Below are 9,392 nucleotides of genomic sequence, written 5' to 3'. Positions count from 1 at the left end.
GACATGTATTAATTTTTCCATAATCTCCCTGTCTTTTGCAATCGATTGAATGTACATGCCAAGAAGAACCAAAATCAAGACTAAGTACAAGACAAGATGAAGAAGAAATGTACAATATACTTAAGTTCTCCTATTAGTAGGTGCTCCATAATGATTTACTGAAAGCATAATGAAATAATGAAAATAGTTGTAAAAGGTCTAGCTTCAACATTCTATCAAAGTTCTAGCTAAAAATATACAATGATTTCAATTTAGTTAGCAATTATTGGTGATATCATTATTTGGATATGAAATAACTCTCCCACCCTTTGGCAAGTCTTCAATGGTATTTTTCATTTCCCTGTGATATGAAAAATCTTTGAATTAGATAATTCCAAGAATAATAATCAGCTTAGTTCTACAATTTGCCAGATGCAGGACTAAGTCCTTGTACTTGCCTTCACTCAATACATCCTCAGAAGTGCCCTAGCAGAAGAAACCCGGTCATTCCTATTTTACAGATGAATAAAACTGAGATTATATACAATTGCACAGTGATAGAACTGATAGAGACCTCAGTGAACCCAAATAGGCCTGCCACCAATTTAGGCACTTAAACAGTAGAATACTGCACAGGGTTAGAGGCAAGACATGCTAGACTCAAGATGATCAAATCTTATGAGGGAGTTCTACATAAAAGAAAAGCTAGGCCTAGTTCTCCAAGATTCTCATCTTTCTGTCCATAATGCTACAAGGTTTGCTCGCCCATGTATGTTAGCAGCTTACATACAATCACTTCATTTCCTAGGGAACTAAAAGGGACTCAAAAGACTTCAGAATGAGCATTCTTATCTGTTCTTTGCAAAGGAGGAACTATCCTTTGATGCCATTAAATAATAATCTTTCACACCACACTAACAAAGAATTTAAATAAGGCATGAAAAACAAAATCCTGAATTGTGTAAATGGTTACAAATTCGGCTACTAGAAGCAAGTTGATGATTTCAACTGATAACAAACATATGTATGTGTATGTAATGTGTATGACAAAAGTCAAGTTTGTAAAGTTTCTTAGAAGTTTGATTTTAAGAAGTAGAATATGTGATCATTAAAGTGAACTGAATCAACTGGTGTCATGTTTGAAGAAATCCTAGCTCAAAAACCCAATACTCAATGTCAAAATTTGCAAAAATATTAGACCAAGTGGCGATTTTGTTGACATTATTATGCCCAGCATCTCCTCAACAATTAGTATGTTTTACTTCTTGACAATAACTTCAGGTCTAGGTGCTGCTGTTACTGCTGTGTGCCCTCCAGTCAGCACTGACTCACAGCTGACCTTTCAGTAGATTTCTGGAGGCTGTAAATGACACAGGAGGAGATTTCTCATCTTTCTCCTGCCAAGCAGCTGGAGGATTCAAACCATAGGACTTCAGGTTGGCAACATAGCTCTGTAGTTGCAATTGGTCTGGTTATGTGCCGTCAAGTCACTTGTGATTCATAGCGACCCTATATACAACAGCTCTAAATACGGTTCTATCTTGAGCCAACCTCATTGTCTCTGGCACACCTAGACCCACTACCTCAGTCACTGAGTCAATCCATCCCTTTTAGGGTCTTCATCTCTTGTGCTGTCCCTCCACTTTTCCAAGCATGATTTCCCTCTCCAGGGCCTGGTTCCTCCTTGCAATATGCCCAAAGTTTGTCAGATGGAGCTTCAGAATCCTTGCTTCCAAGGAGCAACCTGGTTTCGCCCTCTCCAGGATGAATTTTGTTCTCCTACCAGTGTATGGTATAGTCAATACCCTTCTCCAGCAACACAACTCAAAGGCATCAATTTTTCTTCTATCATCCTTAGCCATCGTCCAGCTTTCTGATGCATAGTAAATAATTGCAAAGACCACAGCCCTGATCAGGTGCACCTTAGTTTTCAGACTGACATCATTGTTCTTCAGTTTTCTGGAGCAGCCCCTGACAGCAGCTCTTCCCAGTGCAATTTGTCTTTTGATTTCCTGGCCACTGGTGCCAAGTGTCTTGACTGTGGAGCCAAGAAAAGTGAAGTTGTTAACAATCTCTTCACTATCTATCATGATGCTGTCAATTGGCGAGAATCTTTGTTTTCTTCATGTTGTTCTTCTATCCATATGGAAGGCTGCAGTCCTTGACCTTCTGCAGCAAATGCCTCATGTCCTCCTCAGTTTCAGCAAGCAAGATTGTGTCACCTGCATAATGCAGGATGTTGATGAGTCTTTCTTCAATCCTAATGCCATAATCCTTCTCATAGAGCCCAGCCTCCGAGATCTGTTCTGCACATAGATCAAGAAGGTATGGAGATAGGATGCCTCCCTGCCATACACTTTTCCTGATTTTGAACCATACAGTGTTTGTTTGCTCTGTTCTAGCATCTGCCTCCTGGTCTAAGTACAAGTTTCACATAATACAAGTGTTTTGGGATTCCCATCCTTCTAAGAATCAGCCACAGTTTGTTGTGATTCACACAGTCAAATGCCTTCGCATAATCAATGAAACACAGATAGACATTCCTCTCTACTTTCAGCCAAGATCCATCTAACATTAGCTATAATATCCCTAGTACCACAGCCTCTTCTAAATACAATCTTCGTATCTGGCAGTTCACTGTTGATGGTCTGTTCCAGTCGTTTTATGATAATTTGCAGAAGGATCTTGCTTGCATGTGGTATTAATGATATTGTTTGATAATCTCCACACTCTGTCTGGTCACCTTTCTTTAGAATGAGAGCAAATATGGATCTCTTCCATTCATTTGGCCAGGTGGTTGTCCTCCAGATTTCTTGGCACAACTTGCTAAGTGCATCCATGGCAGTGTCTGTTTGTTGAAATATGTCAATTGGAATGCCCTTCAATTCCTGGGGCCTTGTTTTTTGCCAATTCCTTCAGAGAAATTTTAACTTCCTCCTTCATCACAACAAGCTCTTCTTGCTCATACATTGTCTCATGAAATTCTTCTGTGTCAGTCAATTCTTTTTGATACAGTGACTCTGTATATTCCTTACATCTTCTTTTAATGCTCCCTGGATAATTTAATATTCTGCCCAAAGCATCCTTAAATATTGCTTGAATTTCTTTTCAGTTTCTTCAGCTTAAGAAATGCCAAGCAAGTTTGGCCCTTTTGATTTCCTGACTCCAGCTCTTTGCACATTCTTTTATGATATTTTGCTTTATCTTCCCGTGCTGCAAGTTAAAATCTCCTGTTCCACTACATAACTTCTTGATTTCTTCCCTTTGCTTTGTCTTCTCGGTGTTCTAGTGCAATATTCAGAGTCTCTTCTGACATCCATCTTAGTCTTTTCCTCCTCCTCTGTCTTTGTAATGACCTTTTGCATTCCTCCTATATTAATTAAGCCATATTCATTTAATATTTCAGCAGTAAGTCTCACCTCTCATACAAGCTTCTCATCACGGGACCAACAGTCAAGATCATGCTAGATGGAATAAAGATTGTAACTGACAGCAACTTCATCTTACCTGGATCCACAATCAACACCCTTGGAACCAGCACTCAGGATATCTGGAAGCCTGTAGCACTGGATAAGTCTGCCGTCAGCTACCTTTCCATGTTACAGAGGAGCAATGATGTCAGTTTAAGAACTAAGGCATGCCTGATTCAGGTTGTAGTCTTTCTAATCACTTGCTATGCACCTGAGAGCTAGACAGTGAACAATGACTGCAACAGAATTGATCCCTTTGAGCTGTGGTGTTGGAGAAGAGTGCTGAACATCCCATGGATGGCCAAAGGAGCAAACACATAGGACTTGGAGATGGTGCAGCCAGAGTGCTCATTGAAGAAAAGATGATAAAGCTTCATTTCATATACTGTGGGTATGATGGTAGGAGAGCCTTGGAAAGGCATGTTGTCCCTTAGAAGGTGGAGAGATGCCAAAGGAGCAAATAACTGTCAACCAGACAGACTGACACAGTGACACAGTGACTAGAGCAAAGAGCTCAAGTGTGTCAGCGATTGTGAGGATGGCACTGCAAAGGTCAAGATTCAGATCTCCTGTTCACAGGGCCACTATAAGTCATCCTAGACATGACAGCACCTAACAACAACAGTAATAAAGCTTTCTCAGATTGTCCTCTCTGTAAATGTACAGTCACACTTACACTGAGCTTCAACTCATGTTGAATAAGCTTCACTGGAACTTCTGGAAGAATAAAAACTAAGCAAGGTCTGGTGATACATTTGTGACAATCAATCAACGAAAATGTCATGGACAGATCTGCTCTGCCATCAGTCACGAGGATGGTGCCAAGCCTCTGTCCCACTCTACACAGGCTGCCAAGGTGGTGCTCCCTGGATGGCCACTAATAATAACAACCAATTTAGTGAATGCAGAACACAAATGCAAAGGACTCCTGCAGAGCTGATACAGACAGCTAGGTAATCTGCTCCCAATCTGGACTCTCTTATCTCTTTCTCCATTCTTACTGTCCTCCAATCAAACTGCCCCATAAGGCTTACAGAAAACAATCTCTAAAGAACCAGATTTCCCAATCTTCCTCCCATTGGATGGCAGTGAGTATGATCTTTAAACTCTTAGCAGCCCATTATGTGGGTTTGGTTTTGGGGTTGTTTTTTTTTTAACATAAACAACTTTGGTGTCTTTCTTTTTACAATGTCCTTTTTATTTTGAGATTTTAACAATAGTTTATAGAGAACTTGGATTTCCATTCTTTCATTCTTGCACATTTTTCTTCCTACGCCCTCAAGTTCACTTTTCTCTTTGAAAAAAATTCTTTCATTGTTTCACAATTCCCCCCACCCCCAGTCCACTTTATTCTGCACTGCTGTCATGCAAATAATATCTAATCATATATTCCTTTTAAACAGTTCTCTCCCTCATCTGTTTCAATGCCATGTACATTATTTATCCCCTCTTTTCTTAGTTTTCCCCCACAGCCAACTATATTAGGTGTACAACTTTTGAAAGACATAAGAAATAAAAGCAGAAAATAAAAGCAGCCATTCAGATCTCTACACCAATCTGTCATATTGAGTGGTTTCCCTTGACTGGATGTAATTCTCAATGTGATCCTTCTCGGTTTCGACCCCAGCTCTAAATGAGGTTTCCCTGGCTTTCACCTCCATTCTCACAGAGCAAGGACTTCATGGCTTACACACATCTACTTTTATCTTTCCTCAAATATCTGGATGCTTCTCATAAAAGAAATAAAAAGATCAAATTTCTACTGAGAAGAGAGGTGAGTGCCCTGTCAGAGGCGCGCACAGCAGCCAGCATGGTCAACATGTACCTGGACTCCTGTGTGTCTGACAGACATACGTCACTTAGGACTAATCTCAACACCATTTAGAATGCTCAAGTCCTTGCTTTAAGAGGGTAATTAAGGGATTTATTTTTTGGTAAGTTTTTGTTGATGTTTGGGTGTGTTTTTTTTTTCTCGTTTGTTTTTGTCTTCTACACTCTGTTTCACACTCATTTGCTTCAATATTTTCAATTTTATTTTATTTTGTCCTTTTACTTGTTCTAGTACAAGTGGGGAGCTCTGGGGGGCCTCATAGGGAGTTACACTGCTAATACAGCAAAGGTATTTCTCTGGTGGTTTAACTCCATCCTTAGCTCCACTAGAAAAAGACAGGCAATCTCCTTCTAAATGACTTACAACCTCCAAAACCATGCTGGAGGGTCAGCTGTGAGCTGGCTGACTGCAGGGCAATGACTATTCTGAGTACAAGTAGCCAAATGATCAAGACTCAGGAGACGTCATCACACAGCAGCCCTATTTCTGTCCTGCCACCACCATCCTTTTAAACAGCATGGTGGGTTTTGTATTCTCTAACTCCTAAATGAAAAAAATTCTTGAAGGCCCCATGCATTTTCTGACTTTACTCTTCCAGGCCTCTTAGATGGCAACAGCTTGAAGTCATGTTGGCTTCAAGTTGTACCTGTAGCCTTTCATGTTCTATCTGGTACCAGATCAACCATAACCTAGAATGTTGTAGAAAGAAGGGAAGTATGACAGACTTAGAAATTATTTACAAGGTCCTTCTTCACCCTGTTGAAGTGATTCCTAACGCCTTTGAGTTGTACTAAGAGAAGCGAAAGGGTGATGGTGGGCTGACAGGAAAGATGTTCCCACACTGCACTAGTAATAGTCAGGCATCCTTCTCAGTCTGGTAGATTAACGTGCCTGGCCTGCTTCTTACTCGCTCTTCTTTGTCTTTGTCTCTGAATATTGCTTCAGTCTCTCATGCTTTTGTGGCTTCTTCAGAGACAACTACCTATATTAAGTCAGAGTCCCTGATTTTTTTTTTTACAGCCCAAGACAGGGATAGAAGGGACTTCTGAGAAGTCTCTAAGGGACAAAGAGAAGCAGGATGGGACCTTGGCAAAGAAGTGATGTTGTTTCAGCTGAATTCAGTCTCAGCTGGATCCCCTGGGAGGCTGCGGAGTGTGAATGGTCAGGCCCTGAGGTCAGTGGACTGAGCCTTCATACCTCCACATCTGTCAGACACTGGCAGTGCCTCCTCCAGACTGGTGGGTGGTGTCAGCCCTAAGGCAACTCTGTATGTGGGGGCACCTGTCAGCCAAGAGCGGTCCAACCAAGGACAGACAGACAGACAGGGTTCAGACATGAGTGCTCGGCTGCCACAGGGTAAGGCTTCTGGGAAAAACAAAAATTTCAACAGGACTGACATGGGGCTTGAGAAGGGGAGGACTAAGAAAAGAGGGAATAAAGAATGAACATTGCACTGGAACAGATGAAGGAAAGAACTGTTCAAAAGGAATGTATGATTAGGCCTTGTTTGTATGACAACAGTCCAGAATAAGAGGTGCATAGCAAAGTGGACTGGGGGACCAGGGAAGGGAAGCAGAGGGGATTATGCAACAATAGATGATTTTTTTAAAAAGTGACGGGGGAGGGATAGTGAGGAAAATGTGCAACAATGAATGAATAAAAATCCAACTTCACTAAAATCACAATGAAAAAAGGAAGGAAACTAAAAAAAATCTCTACTCTGACACAGGCTGAGACTCTTCCAGGAGGCAGAATTCACTCTTTGGCAACTGAAAACAACACCAATAAACCTATTTTTATAGAAGTAAAAAAAAAAAAAACACCATTTAAGTTATAAGATATAAGTAATATATTTATTAACATCAGCAACTCAAACCCCCCTCATTTTCATCAGGCAGAAACCGACTCATAGGTAACATACCAGTCTGATTCTGACTCTGTAAACTGCACGGGGGGAGAACTCCCATAAGCCCTTGGAGGATCAAACCACCTGAGAGGCAATTCCCCACAGACCAGGCCACCAGACTCTCTATACAGGCACAGAACACATCTAATAAAAACTTCAAACTCTCTGTACATTTTAAAACAACAATCAATGAAATCCTAAAGTTTGAAGGATTCTTTTTTTAAAAAAAAATTAAAAAGTCAACTTAAAGAATAATTCATTGTCGTGCATGATAAATTACTCTTAAAAGTAAGTTAATTACATCTATGACTATCAGATTATTAGTGCTTCCTACATAGGCATATCAGGTGGCCCCACCGGGAGGCCTGATGGGGGTCTTCCATAGCAAGTCGTGCTGCTAGTGCTAAGGCAGCCCTCCAAAGAATAGTCATTCTCAAGTATGGCTGACCCTTGAGTAACATGAGTTTGAACTGCATGGGTCCAGTGACAAGCAAACAAACAAACAGAAATTTTTTTCTAGAGATTTGAAACAATTTGAAAAGCATTGATAAATCCCAATACCCTGGAAATATGGAAAAATTTAAAGAAAAGTTATGCATATCATGAACACATATAATATATGCAGCTGCTAGTCTAGTTTATCATTTATTACCTTTTGTTAAAATTTAATCAAGTGCATACACACATACACAAGTACATGGCACCACTGCCAACAGAAATGCAAACAGAAGTAAAGCTGTAGTATTGCATCATAACTGCATAAAGTTAATTACAGTTCAGATTATACTACTGTCAAAATGTCGTAGTCAACTCCTGGTGCGACTGCGGTGAAGTGTAAGGGCTTCAGAGTCTGCTTATAATGCCCTATGATGCTGGTCAATGCTTAGTAGTTCTCCCCTCCTGTAAGGGGCGTATCACAATGCACAGCAATCCTGGATGTTTTATCATGTTTGGCATAACACTGTAAACTTTGAATAACACTATGAAACTCATACAAAGTATCACTAGCAATCATAAAAGTGTGCCCAAGGAGCCAAGAAAAGTCTGGCGTGACAGAAGTTGAATTGTGTCACAGAAGTTGAATTGTTGCATGTGCGCCAAACATTGAGCTGCAACTGCTCATCATTTCAAGAGAAACTAATCCATCTGACAGATGAATGTGAAAAAAGGAAGGGCACCATTATGACACCAACGCTATTACAAAAACCTCATACTCTTAGAGAAACACCTTTTAATCTTGTATTGTAAAATGCAGCCTTTGTGTGTGTGTTAATCTCAAATCTTAGAGCCAACATTAGGCTTTCAGTGGTAACATTTTCAGAGTCAAAGGTTAAATACTGATCTTAGACAGAGCAAGGCAGCAGTGCCTGTAATCCCTGCACTGTTTAAGGGTCAACTGTAAATAACTGTATTAATAGGTCTGAATTGTGGGGGTGGAGCTCTGGTGGCCTACTTGTTAAGGAGCTGTCCTGCCAACTTGAAGGAATGTGGTTCGGACCCACAAGCTGCTCCCCTAGAGAAAGATGGGCATTCTCCTCCCTTTCAGCTTAATGCCTCTGAAAACCCACTAAAGGGTCAGCTATGAGTTGGTTCTGACTTGAGGGTATGACACCAGCAACTGACTACAAAGGAGTCATGCAGACACCATGCATCCATTGTACCAGTTATAACGATCTAAGTAGCTCACCCAACGAGTCTGGGAAAGGACCAGGTTAACATTCTCAATGAGTTTCTTATTCCAGTTTTCTGTACACCCCTCATGACAGGAAGTCACCGTAAATGCTGAGAAATTCCTGAGAGCCGCAAAGAGTTGCCATAGTCAGCTGCTAAAGGTAAGGTTAGAGGTTCTAGTTCAACCAAAGAGGTTTTGCAACGGCAGCCTTGCAATTTACTTTTGAAAAACATAAGCACTGACACCTCACAGAGCAGTTCTACCCTGACATACATGGGCCCCCATTCATCAGACTAGACGCAAGGACCGCTGGCTGTCAATTCTGTTTGTTGGGATTACCAAGCAGTGGCACTCAATAGAAGAAGACTGAGCTCCGTACTTATTTCTTTAATGAGTCAATAAAATTCACATGCCAGAGCTTTTCCTACCACATAGCTCATCATTTTTAAAGAAATCTAAATCCATAGGAGGGAAAAGGGCAGAAGAGAATCAATAATGACCAGCTGTATGTATGTTGTTGTTGTTGTTGTTGTT

At 40.7% G+C, this 9,392-nt stretch overlaps 1 protein-coding gene across 2 annotated transcripts in view; it reads right to left on the bottom strand.

Moving 5' to 3' along the window:
* PLCB1 (phospholipase C, beta 1 (phosphoinositide-specific)) overlaps positions 1–9,392 on the bottom strand; it is a 920,819-nt gene that overhangs the window by 744,897 nt on the left and 166,530 nt on the right. The window lies entirely within an intron of this gene.

This window comes from Elephantulus edwardii, unplaced genomic scaffold (genome assembly GCF_000299155.1).
Source record: "Elephantulus edwardii isolate Elephantulus edwardi_28Jun2011 unplaced genomic scaffold, EleEdw1.0 scaffold00138, whole genome shotgun sequence".
In the NCBI taxonomy this organism is placed as follows: Eukaryota; Metazoa; Chordata; class Mammalia; order Macroscelidea; family Macroscelididae; genus Elephantulus; species Elephantulus edwardii.
Note: the sequence above shows the minus strand (reverse complement) of the source record. Positions and strands in the feature narration are given on the sequence as shown.